We start from the raw sequence: 13,627 nt of genomic DNA on the forward strand, positions 1-13,627 counted from the left end.
TATAAAAATATTGACAAATTTTCTTTATTACTCTGTTGGATTTGATGGTAAGAGAAAAAAAAAACTAATAATTACGAGTTCGTAATATTTTACAAATTATTTTTTGAAGCTCGTATAAATTTGTAGTGAATTTTAAAATAAATAACAGTATCAAACAACTGGCTTAAAAAGTTTTAGAAGAGTGGTCAAATTAATTAGACAATAATTAAAAAAATAAAACAAATTCCAATATAAATAAGCAATAGCATGTTAGGTGGCGCAAATTGATTGGCCAATATTAAAAAAAAAATTGTAATTATGACAGGTCACGTGGGGTGGGATGGGAGAGAGACTTCTTCCTTTCTCTTCTTCTTTGTTAGAACCAAACTAGAGGTCCAGAACTTAATTTCTAGTCTCCAGAAGCTGCAAAATGCAGATCTTTGTTCCTCCTTTCTTTGGCCTAGGTTTTATTTTTTGGAAAAAAAGAGAGTCGTGGTTAGCCTCTGTTGTGATAGAGTAGGGAAACCGAAAAGGCCAGAAAACCAGATGGAATTTCATCACTTCTGACGAGACCGAAGGGGCGGAACCACCGCTTCTGGGCTTGATTTCCGACGAGAGGAGGGGCGGCCGCCACTCCTCGCCCTCACGTAGCTTCGCCACTGATCGTGCTTACTTTTTTCCATTTTTTTAGTACATTGTGAGCAAAGTTAGAGTTCAACATAAAGTACTTGAAAATATGAGAAGTAATTTAATTATATGTAAGCACATGTAATGTTTTTTCTTTATTCGATATAGATTCATATTCACAATACGCCTCCTTATGTGTGCCAAATTTTCAAGTCAACATGGAACACAAATTGGGTGATATGAAGCATGTGTGACCGTTGATCTTCAACACAACTTGCTCTAATACCATAAACAAAATTAAGTTTCTACTATAAAACCAATTGATAATATAAGAAGTATACTAACTACTTACAAGCACATACAAAATCTTAATTTTTTTCTTGATGTGAATTCCTACTCTCAGCGTATTACGAATTAGATTGCCGACGACATTGAGTTATGGTTGAGGTCTCGTTTGCTTGCTCTGTTTGTAGGGTATAGATTAATCAAATTGGCTTTATATTTTGAACATGAGTATTGTTGGTTTGAGAAACTTCTTGACCTTATTCATGGTATATTTTATGCATGTTACTTCTTAACTGTGCAATAAAATTGCTACAATTTTTTCTAATAAAAATATAGTGTGTTATAAATTAGCTCCTCATTTAATAATATTCAATGTATGAATAATTCCTCGTGTTACTAGGTTCTTTGAATTAGATATTTATTTGAATAATATTTGTGGTTTTTTGGTGAGTCAAGAATATTAAAATTTCTTATTGGTTAAAGTATTAGGGTTTACTTTAGTTTCTTCATATATAGGGGTCCTATATTCATTTATCTTCTAAAAGTTGGCAATATGTAGTTATTTCGAGTTATTTAGCTATCTCGGTAATATTTTCGTTTAATAAAATGTTCTTCTTAGTTTTATATTTCGTTTGTCTATCTCCCTAATTTTCAACTAAGCACATAGATATGGGATGGTGAAAACCTACACATGGGACGGCTAGCATCTACACGTTAAGCCTAATTAATTAGGATGATTTTATTCATTAATCTAGCTAACAATAAGGCAATAAGATTCTTCAAATTAAAAACTGATTATCTTAGTCTCAACAGAAAAAATAAGGCAATAAGATTCTTCAGTTGACTATACAAGTTGGATTGATAGAGATACGTCAACTGCCAATTTATCTAAACTTATTTGGTTAATCTTAGTTTACTATTTTAAAATTTCGTGGTTTTCAACATTTGATACATGAAATTTTTTTCATTCCAAAGTTATATCTTAAGTTTTAATTTTGAAACGGTTTCATACATCCGTTAAATTGGATGTTAAGTCAACCGTTAACTGATGATCTGGCACCCCCATAAACAATGACTAAACGCTACGTATCAATATGGGCCCATATAAATATTAAAAAAAATTAAAGATTTAAAAACTAAACAAATAAAAAAATGGCCTATGGATACGGGCTTTCCCTTTCCTCTACCCGCACCAACCCTTTTTCTTCTTCTTTTTGACAGAGCAGATTCTTTGCCCTCTCATTTCCCATACATTTTCATCTCCTTCTGTTTGTGCAGTCATGCTTAAACCACGTCAATATTTTATATTACTATTATTTTTTGTCTTATTATCTCTATAAAAAAATTAATATAAAATATTAACATGACTTAACCGTCATCGCACAAACATGAAAGAATGAGAGTGTATGAGAAGTGGAGGCAGAGCCTCCCTCTTCGACAGCCACCAAAGCTGATCTGAAAATCAGCACCCCCTCGAAATTTAAGCCCTAATTCAACCTAAATTTCAGATCGAAGGGCTGGATTAGTCCATTAATCTAAGCGTACGATCCAAAATTCAGTTCCCAATTGTGTTCCTTTCCTCAATAAACAGCCAGAGGGCTCAACGAAATGAAGAAATTACAAAGAGATAGAAAACGCACCGTTTTGGAGGTAGGGGCCGTACTCGGTGGCAAAGAGGTGCATCTTGATGTCGTCGAGCGTCTCGGACTGGCAAAAATTGTTGTAATCAGCGGGGAGCGGTGACCCCGCACAATGGCCTCCAAGTACCCGCCGTGAATGTTGAAGGTCATCGCGTCGAATCCGTACATTTTCGCTGAAATTTCGAAAATTTGCGCGATCTGCCACTGCGTGATCGAAAAATTGAACGTCTCGCGGGAGAGAGAGAGAGAGAGGAAGGGGACGATCGGGGAACCAGAAATCCCTTCTGCAGCGAAATCAATGGAAACCCTAGCGATTTGCAGACGGAAGCTGAAATCTGGAAATTATCCACGTGGGCGCTGAGATTAACCCAAACTTATTTAACGCAAAATTAAGACGGAAGCTGAGATTAACCCAAACTTAGTTACACCATATACCATTTCTTTTTAAAAATTTCCCTTTCGCGTGATCGATAATTTTGTATGTTACACATCGTATCTTCCAACTTCCACCATATTTTATGTTGTTGGTAATTTTCGTCATGCATGCATGTTCATCACACATGTACAAATAGAATTTTACGAAATAAAAAAACATACATTAGAATATTAACCAAATTTATATTTTCCATCAGTTATTATTATACAGTATGGACAAATTAATCAGATCATGTTGGTTGGGTTTTGGTCTTCGCTTATTACTTTAATATACTACTTATAAATACTGTGATTTATTTAAGATAGGGTTATTATACAAAATGGTCCTTAAAATTTGCATGATCAATAGAAATGATCTCTGAGATTGAAAATCAATAGAAATGGTCCCTGAGATTTGCATGATCAATAGAAATGGTCTATGAGATTGAAAATCAATAGAAATGGTCTATGAGATTGTCCACCATCCATGATTTTGGTCATTTTGTTAAAAACTCTTTGGGCAATTTTCAAAACTTCGTAAATCAATCGATTCTTAACCAAATTCGACTCATAATATATCAAAATGAGGATAAGAAAGTGTAGAACAAGATTATACTTATTTGGAAGCCCAATGATTGCCGAAGATTGCCGTAAAATAGCCTGAAAGGTGACTGGTCCGAGGAAAAACTGGAAAACTCCCCAGAAACTGGGTAAACTTTAAACGTTCATAACTTCTTCAATACTCAACCAAATCAAGTGATTCAAAAACAAAAATCATACTTCATGATGAGATGAAGAGAATGATATCTTTCTTTACTACTAACTCACTGTGGTTTGGTCGGAAAACTGCTCGAAAGTGGCTAACTTGAAAATGGTTAGCCATTTTCGAGCCATTGTCCGACAAAACCATGGTGAGTTAGCCTTCAAAAAAGGTATCATGCTCTTAGTCTCGTCAAGAAGTATTATTTTCATTTTTGAATCACTCGATTTGGTTAAGTATTGAAGAAGTTATGAACGTTTAAAATTTACCTAGTTTCCGGCGAGTTTTTTCAGTTTTCCCGCAGAACAGTCACCTTTCAAGCTATTTTCCGGCCACCTCCGGCAACCATTGGGCTTTCAAATAGGTATAATTTCTACATTTTCCTATCTTCATTTTGATATATTATGGGTCGAATTTGGTTAAGAAACGATTAAGTTATAAAGCTTTGAAAATTGCCCAAAATCGTTTTTAACGGAATGACCAAAATCATGGATGGTGGACAATCTCAGGGACCATTTCTACTGATCATGCAAATATCAGGGACCATTTTGTATAATAACCCTTTAAGATCTTTAGTTTCTGAAGAGTAAGTAGTCAAATATGATATGAAGCCCTACATTTCCCAACCTCTTCCGATCGATGATCATCTTGTTTCTGATACCATCATAACACTATGATCTGAGAGAAACAATATCTATCGAGATGAACAGAGAAACAGAGATATATATGGATAATACTGTCTTTCTTCATTAAGCACAAATGATTAACTATATATAAACTAATCATTCACAAATGACACCTGTACAGCTATTGAGAGAGACAAAAATCAAAACACTTCTAAATAAAATTACATAAATATAAGTAGAAAACTATTATTGTAAATGTTTTAGTTCACAAATTATTGGTAAATTACCATCTTGCATGCCCTAGCCTTCTGTTTTAAAGTGAATTGTCAAGTTGCAAACAAGTTCTTCAAAATAAAGAAACAAGCAAATCATGACTTGAGTCACTGGATTAGTTTAAAGAAGCTTGTGACTTTAACTACCATAGATCTGATCAATCCTCATGTTAAAAGAAATGGCCTCAATTAAGGACTGTTTTGCAAATCAGTTGATGAGATTTTTTCAGCTTCCAACTTACAAGTGTGTCTCATCTTTTTTATGTGTGGTTTTATTTTCATAATCGTTTGTTTTTTTATGTTTAGCAAGCTTAGCTATTAGCCAATTAGACTTTGTTTAAGAAGGGTTAGCTATTAGCGAATTAGATATATGTGTGTATAAAAGTTTTGTAATTGTAAGGATCTAATTCATTAAGTTTGAAATACAATTAATACAATTTACTCTTTCTCCCTCCCTCAATTGTTTCTCTCTCTAGTTCTTCATTTTCCTCCATTCCTTATTTCTATTTGATTCTTTCTCAAAGTAGTTAATAGAACCAAAATTAATCAATTTTTTTTTTTTTTATGAAACATAATTACAAAGAAAATATTTAATAACAAATAAATATCTATAAGAGTAACGATTTTTTATTTTTATTTTTTATTATCAGACAAATGAGTGAGGTATAAGATTTTCTATAATTAACTATACGGAGAACTACGTCAAGCCATACATATTTTGTCACATTAATTGGCAAACTAACGTGCATGAAGATCATGTATCACATGTATACATGGTACTCTTATGCTCACACAGTTTTCTAAGGAGCCTGCTGGAAATTATTGGGTGAACCCTTTTTTCCCTAAAAAACCTAGCGGAGAAGAAATAGCGGAGATTAGCTATTCGATAATCTTTTGGTGCAAGGCACCTACCTTTTCTCTTCCGTAGGAAAGAGGACCATATACTCAGAAAATCGTCCGCCCGTCTCCCTGGACCATGTTATTTTTGTTTGTTTATTGAAAGTTTAGGGGGAGGGGAGTCCATCTGATCTCAAGTTCAGGGCGTTACAGTAAGTTTCTTTGGGTGCGTTTGTTGTACCAGACTATCTTGGACTGTACTAACTTTAAGGACTAAGCTAGATTGGCTTGGCTTGGACTAAGCTGGATAAGAATTATAAAGCATTTGATCTAGCGTTGGACTAAGTCAGAAACAAACAATTTTTCTTTTATTTAATTTTTTTTAACAAAAGACTAACAAATTTTTAAACCAACAATTTTTTTTTTCCTTTGAAAAAAAAAAAAAAAACGTTATCCCAAGCCATCATCATCATCATCTTTGCTCATTGTTATCCTTGCCTAGTGCCCACCTCTTATCTCTCACACGGAGTTTCAAACTAACTTTTTTTTTTTGTACTACCTTTCGCAAAGGGAACAAAGGATTCAAAGACCCAATCAAGGCTATTGAATTCTTTTGACAAGTTTGCATCAAATGGGTTGCTTGATTGTGAACTCCCTAAGAAAGAGCTTCCGAAAAAAAAAAATCAATATTTGACTGCTAAGTCTGCTTCCTCATACTCTCCAATTTCGATTCCGACTTTGATCCAATCGCAATCATTGTAGATTTTCTTTTGATTTCTTAAATAGCATCCACCTTGATCTCTCTCTTCTCTCTCACAGTTCACCACCACCATTGAGAAAAGGGGAGGGGAGGGGAGAGTGCAAAGGCAAGATACTGGGAGTGCCCAGGGTTCCCATGAAGTTTGGGGAGAAGGAATTAGGAGGGGATTGAGAGTTGGAGGGAGAGGTTGTGGTGACGGTGGGCAAGCTAGGTCACCACGGATGGGGAACCACAGGATTGCTAAGGATTGGTAATCCAGAACCTTTAGACGGTATTAGCAATGAAGCTTTTAGTGAAAGCGAATCCCACCTAGTCTCATTAAAGCTAATCCTTCGATAGCGTCAAACAAGGGACTAAGAAAAAAGTTAAGCCAATCTCAGCTACTCATGTCTAGCGAGCCCAAACAAATGGAGCCTTTGAGAAATCACAAAGAGAGTCTTAGCCTTTTTTTTTTTTTTTTTTTTTTTTTAATTTTTTTTTTTAACTTACTTTAGATCGCCCAGAAGTTGGTCTTGCCCCCCTGCACCCTATTTTTATTAATAGAATAAAAAAAAGTTAAAAAAAAAAAAAAGATAACATACGTATGCGGTATGTATAGTTTTTTTAATCAAAATGTGTTACATACTATATATCAGTCCGTCATGTGTTACATCACATTAAAAGGTTATTTCTTTTCTTACTTCTGCTTTTAAAGTTTTTGAATCCCTTCATTTTTGTCATTTTATTACGTAGACAATGCCCTAAGATTTCAAGTGGTGGATGCTGATTTGAGTTTATATACTTTAATAAAACGGGACGATTTAGTGATTAGTCGCGGCAGTCTATCTTTTCGGGGGCTAGGAAGACTCACAGAGACATTTCAGCCCCCTGGTCACCACCGTGCAATTCACTAAAGGCAAGAATCGAACCCAAAACGTGTCGTGTGGAATACGGACTTGGAATTCATCCCCAACCACTGGGGCACCCCGTGGTGATTGATGTTGATTTGAGTTTTAATTGTGAATATTCCTAGAGTCCTATTTTAGGTAGGACTAGGATTTGTAATTTTTAGGATTTAGTTTCTTTATCTTTTGTAATTACTTTCCTTGTAAATTAAGGCATGTGCCTATATATTGTAAATCCTAGAGAATGAATAAAGTAACAAAGTACTTACAGTATTTCTTCTTTGTTTTAGAGCTATTGGGTTCAGTAGGATTCGACCAAACTGGGTGGTATGGTTTGGTAGGGCACTGCAGATCTGGGTGGTACTCTTGGATTGGTCTTTACCAAGCATCTCTGATTTCTTCGGTTGTAGCTTGCAGAAATAGGCTACCTAGTTTGGTGGGAGCTTGCTGAATTAAGCTGTTGGGTTCGTATGCTCCAGTTGAACAACTGGGCAGATTTCCACAACTTCAATTTCTCCCCTTGAAGTATATTCCAACCAACTTAGATCACTAATATCACTAATCTTCTCCCGGTAATCTGAATTGGATACAGATAAAGAATAAAAATATTCAGACTTCGAGAGGGTAACATCCATAATTAATAAACATGCGTTGACTAGTAGGATGATAACACTTGAATTCCTTTTGATGCGGGAAAAATCCAAGAAAGACACATCGGAGTGCACATGGATCAAGCTTACTACGATGAGCTTTCTGAATGTGAACATAGACTGCACAACCAAAGATCCAAGGTGACAAAGTATTTGTAGAAACCACTGGAACATATCAAGTAAAACAAAAAACAAAAAAGCACTCACCCAATGAAGATCGCTGGCTACGGTAATGGAAATTTTGGCATATCTGAAGCCTACACTCGGTAAGGGAATACTTTATGAAAACATCGGCTTCTAAAGGTTGAGGGGTTTACAGATGCAAATTAGGCTAGCAATCTTACTGACAGACGATCTACGTTTGGGTATTTTACATTTGTTGGAGGTAATTTGGTTACATGGAGTAGTAAGAAACATAAAGTGGTGTTAAGTCGTCTGCAGAAGTTGAGTATAGAGGTATGGCACACAGAATATGTGAACTTTTTTGTTTATGTAAACTATTGAGATGTCTTGGTTTTGAACCAAAGGATGCTATAGAGTTATATTGTGACAATAAATATTCAAGGGAGATACCTGATAATCGATTACAACATGATCGAACAAAGCATGTGGAGGTTGATCGATACTTTGTCAAGGAAAATATCGTAAGGAAAATTGTGTCTATACCGCTTGTGAATTCCGAATAGTTGGTTGATGTTTTTATTCATGTAGTATCTAGTAATTTTTGCAAGACTCAATTATCAAGTTGTGCATGTATGATATATATGCACCAATGTGGGGATAGGGTGTTGATTTGAGTCTTAATTGTAAATATTCTTGGAGTCCTATTTTAGGTAGATTATGATTTGTAATCTATAGGATTTAGTTTCCTTATCTTTTGTAATTATTTTTCTTGTAAATAAGGCATGTGCCTATATATTGTAAACCCTAGAAGATAAATAAAGTAACAAAGTATTTACCATATTTCTTCTGTAGATTGTTCTCGTTGATATATAAGGCGTTTCTCTCTACCACACCACATCTTGAATTTAGACTCTCACACCTCTTAGTCTAAATTAAAGTACTAACATTATTTGTGATAAATAAATAAAAAAAGAATATAATTAGAAAGTAAAACTTAATTATCTAAAACATTTAGTAGTTCTCTAAAGCTTTACTGCTTACTGTTCGGAGAATTGCTTCATCTGTACGAACGCAGTACATCTGAACTAGTTAGGTGTAGGCAGAAGCAGAAGTTGAAGAACTTCTACTTATAACTTACAAGTAGGCCATGCAAAAACAAATGGCGCCATGTAGCATCAAAACGTACGTTTACATGAAGTTGTTAACTTTGTACAAATTGGCGCCATGCATGCATAGATCCTGCACGACGAGGTCCCTTGAAACCCTTTGCCGGCTGTATCTTGCTGGCACGGCTGCTGCGGCTGGAAGCCGGGTTAAGCAGGCACGAATTCCCGCATGAGGAGCGGCTATGAAACGGTGATTCCCGAGATAAATTTGTGTATTATTTAAGTAGCATCGTCATTTCTTTTCTTCTTGTATTTAAAAAAGTAATACTAAGTAGATTAAATTTATAAATCAAATGATGTGTCACCAATAAAAAAATAAGTATGTTAATTAACACTTAGGTAATATTCAAATCATCAACAGCCATATAATGTGGTTTACAAAATTTGATTTTCCTAACATTACTTTATTTAAAAACAGAGGGTGATCTTCAACGCCAATGTTTACCTCTAATTATATGCCATCTGCCCAAATTTGAACCGAATCAATCATTCATTAATTCATGTGCCCTAACATATAAAGATCTAATTATTAATATTAGTCAGCAGTACGGTCAATTATTTGATGAAATATTAAAGGAATTATTTGGAAAATCCGTCACTGCTTAGGTCAGAAAATATATTCTAGGCTATTTTGTATCAATTTTTTTCTCCTTTTTTCTGATACAATTTTTTTTCTTTGTTTAATTCTTGTTTGGTCGCTATCATAGTGTGAAATGGAGTACAGTTGATATATAATTTGGTGTCTTTGTGTCGCCCAAAAACTCCATGATAGAGACCAAGCAATTTGTTATGCGCCTGACTGTAACAAATTGAGATGGCCAAGTTGCTGTTCTGTCAATTATTTGAGGAATCTGAATACCGTCATCATTGATTTCTTCCTCACTCGCAACAAAAACGTGGAAAACATGATTTAGTATTGGCTTTGCTAGTTTCTTATTTATCAACACAATATTTTAAACTAACTTTACGTATGGCACATATGCACAAAGTGATAGACGCGTTTTTTTAATCAACTAGCTTAATTCGTAATTGTAGTTGCTTAGCTTGTTGGCAAGAGATTAAATTTGGCCTATTTTCGCCCTCGGTCCTCTAGGCCTTTTAATTAAGGAATTGAGGTCCATAAATTTGAAAGCCCAATAAAATCTATTTGACTAAAATGGGGCCAAGAACACCTACGAGATCGCAGAGTCGCATTACCACATTTTTTATATTATATTTGTACCACTTTTTTTAAAGAAGTAAGATCCACCAATACATAGGATCTCATCTTTATTAAAACCTATACCATCTAATTTGGGTTTTGTGACATCTATCTATTATTATTGAAATCATTCTGACAAATTGTCACTTTGTCCTTATTTACATTACAAGGGCACAATAGTAATTAAATTTTGACAATTTAAAATAAAATAAAATTATCCCTTATTTTTCTCTCCCTTTATTTTTTTTCTTTTTAGTAAAATGATAAATATATATTCTTCTTAATCTTATACATTCTTTTATTTAATTAGCATATTTGTTTTCATTTTATTTATTCATCCCAACAACCATAAATTAAAAAAAAAAAAAGTGTATGAGAAACAAAAAAGGTGTGTGAAAATATCATCTCCCTCTTTATTTCTTTTAATTTCTCTATCTGAAATGTCTCTACATGTCATATTGCTAACATCTGTTATAGGGACAAGGATTGTCTGCCCTCCCACTTTCGGTGTCCTCCCGTGCCCTCCTGTTTGTGTGGTCACGGTTAAGCCACGTCAACATTTTATATTACTATTCATTTTTGTCTTATTATCTCTATAAAAAAAAATAACATAAAATTTTGACGTGATTTAACTGTGACCACACAAAACAGAAGAGCACTAGAAGTGGGAGGGCAAACATTCTTTGTCCCTATCATTGGAGCCCATATTGCCTTTCTTTTTGGGCTTATTTTTCGCAATTGAAAGAAAGCCCAATTGGTGTTTGCACTCCTTTTATGGTCAAATATGTATATGAGCCCAAACTGTGGCATCCTATCTCTGGTATGGAAGCCCAAAAACGTGATGTCTCCATCAATGCTGCAAATACCAATTAAAATTGTAGTGATATTCATATACTTATTTTTATTTCTCACATACTCTTGTTAAATTTTGTTCGTTGATCTTCTTCAAGTTATTCGATCTGATTGCCAAAAATTAAGAGGAGTGTGTAAAATGTAAAAATAAGTGTATAAATAGCACTACCCTTTAATTAAATTGGCATTTGAAAGCGCAGTGGTTCCTACACTCTCAATTTCCTCACCAATTGTCTACTTAATTCTTTTCAATAGTTTTCCTTTGATTTATTCAACCTTAAAGTTAAAGTAAAGAGAGAGTCTAGAGGAGGAAATGAAACCTCTTGACAACAACCTGGTTTCATTTTTGATCCAATGTGATCCGATTGTTTTGGAATGAAAATTAGAAACCTTGTTTTCGATTTTGATCCATACCCTGAGCTTAGCCAATTTTTATAAATATATCTAGAATTTATATCGCGATTGTGGTAGCAAAAATTCGTCGACTTTAGTCTTAATGAATTTGTACTTACAAAACAATAAACACTTTTGATCAAGGTCAAAGCCTCATGCACTCACAAGGTGTGGGGGAGGGGGGCTTAACCAATGGATCTCGGATACCAAAGTTAGTAACTCTAAAAATACTAAGTGTTTAGGTTTAAAGTGCGTAGCAAATGCTTACCATAATTTGGTGGAGATGAGGTATTTACAAAGAGGTGGTCGGCCTAAGTGTAGGGTTTTTCCCTACATGTGGTGGCTTCTCATTGACCAAGGTGAGTCATCCTAGGATTGATGAAGAAAGAATAATCCCAAGATACTAATTAGAAAATAATATATTGGGATGATGATGGTAGCATCTTGATTGATTGTTATCAAAATTCTTTACTTGTTTGAATTGATCTTTTATTATGAATGTATTAAAGATAGGATTTGGTGATTAATTCTATCTTTAATACATTTGACATTTCCCTGCCACAAGCAAGGGAGCTTGATGTTGTTGTAGTTGCTTGAACCTCCAGGGATATTGAACTACACGTGGGAATATTTGAGGGCTCTGCCCATTTAAGGAGCGCATTCTTGTCTCTTCGAAAAAAAGCTCACGTATTATCTTCACAATTTTTAAAGTTATTTTAATCTCCACAACTGTAAAATATATGTATCTGTTTTTCCAAAGTTGAAATTATTAAGAGAGCAGCCAACAATATATATAGCTGGAAACTTATTCGTATATAGAACAACCGTACAATGTTTTTGCTGCTTGTATTATTAGCTTCTACCTTAACAAAACTGATTTATTATTTATCATCTGAAAAATGGAAAGGCCCGCAATAAACAAGTAACAAATGAGTAAGGACCACTTGTCAAACTTAGGAAGCTCTTAACGTTTTGTTGCAGGTTTCAAATCTTCTACACTCATTTTGTATGCGGCTGTTCTTTAATTTCTATCATTGGTAACATGTTAAGTTTATAACAATATAACTAAAGATATTAAATTTATGAGCACGTATTAATCAAAAATAGATGCCTCATTAAAGCTACACACAAGATGATGTAAATGATTTGAATCTTGCTTGCACGAAGGGATTGAAAAATCAAGTCAGAAGTCCAACAGAGTTTGAAGCATTACAATAACATTCAGTCAAACTCATCACACAGGGTATTATTAATTTAGTACTAATAAATAAATATTAATTATACCCAAAAAAATAATAATAATATGCAGAACATAAGGGTTTTTGACAAACATCAATAGTGGTAAAGATTTTTTAATATGATTAATACATGGGATAGTACATCATTTATCATTGTACAAATGGTGGGATATGTGTGCTAAAAAGTTAATAACTTAAAAAATGAAATTTCTCATCACTTATATTAAAACACGTGATGTATTACTTATATTCCCGTTACAATTAAAAATTTCTCCAATAGTGAAAGGTTGAATCAGATATTCCAATAATGTCGTTCCAGTTCCCCACCCACCTAAATTCTAAATATAAGAGAAGAGGAACGCGCTTAAGCTTAAGCGTGACAGCTAGGATTTAATTTCCCTATGTCTATAATATTATATACAACATCTTATATGTTGCTATTCGGTCAAAACAATTGATCCAACCTCTTCATGCATTTCAATTTCATTCCCAATCCCCTCACCTCTTATCTTCAATCTGCTCGCGCTTCCACCTTCTAGTCTTTCTGAAAATGGTGTTGTGAGCAGTAGCAGATTTAGGATTTGAGCATTGTAGGGCTCAGTGTTAAAGGTCTAAATTTTTAAATAGAAACAAAGTGTGAAGTGCGCAAATAAAATTTAGTTTATTCACTGAGATATTTCATCGAACACTTGGTGAATTTATGGTCGTCAGCTGAATCATGTTACGTACATGTCATCAAATATCGACGTATGCGAAAGTAATTTGATGAGTGTGGAGAAACTTAGTCGAGCGCTGAGAGAACTTGTCAAGTGCTCTTAAAGCAACCCACCGAGTGCTGCCGAGATATGCATAGTAATCATTACATCAAACAATTGGTGGACACAAAAAGGACTTGTACCAAACATTTGAAGAATCCTCAA

Source organism: Pyrus communis, chromosome 7 (assembly GCF_041283825.1).
Source record: "Pyrus communis isolate YQ-2024b chromosome 7, ASM4128382v1, whole genome shotgun sequence".
Lineage (NCBI taxonomy): Eukaryota > Viridiplantae > Streptophyta > Magnoliopsida > Rosales > Rosaceae > Pyrus > Pyrus communis.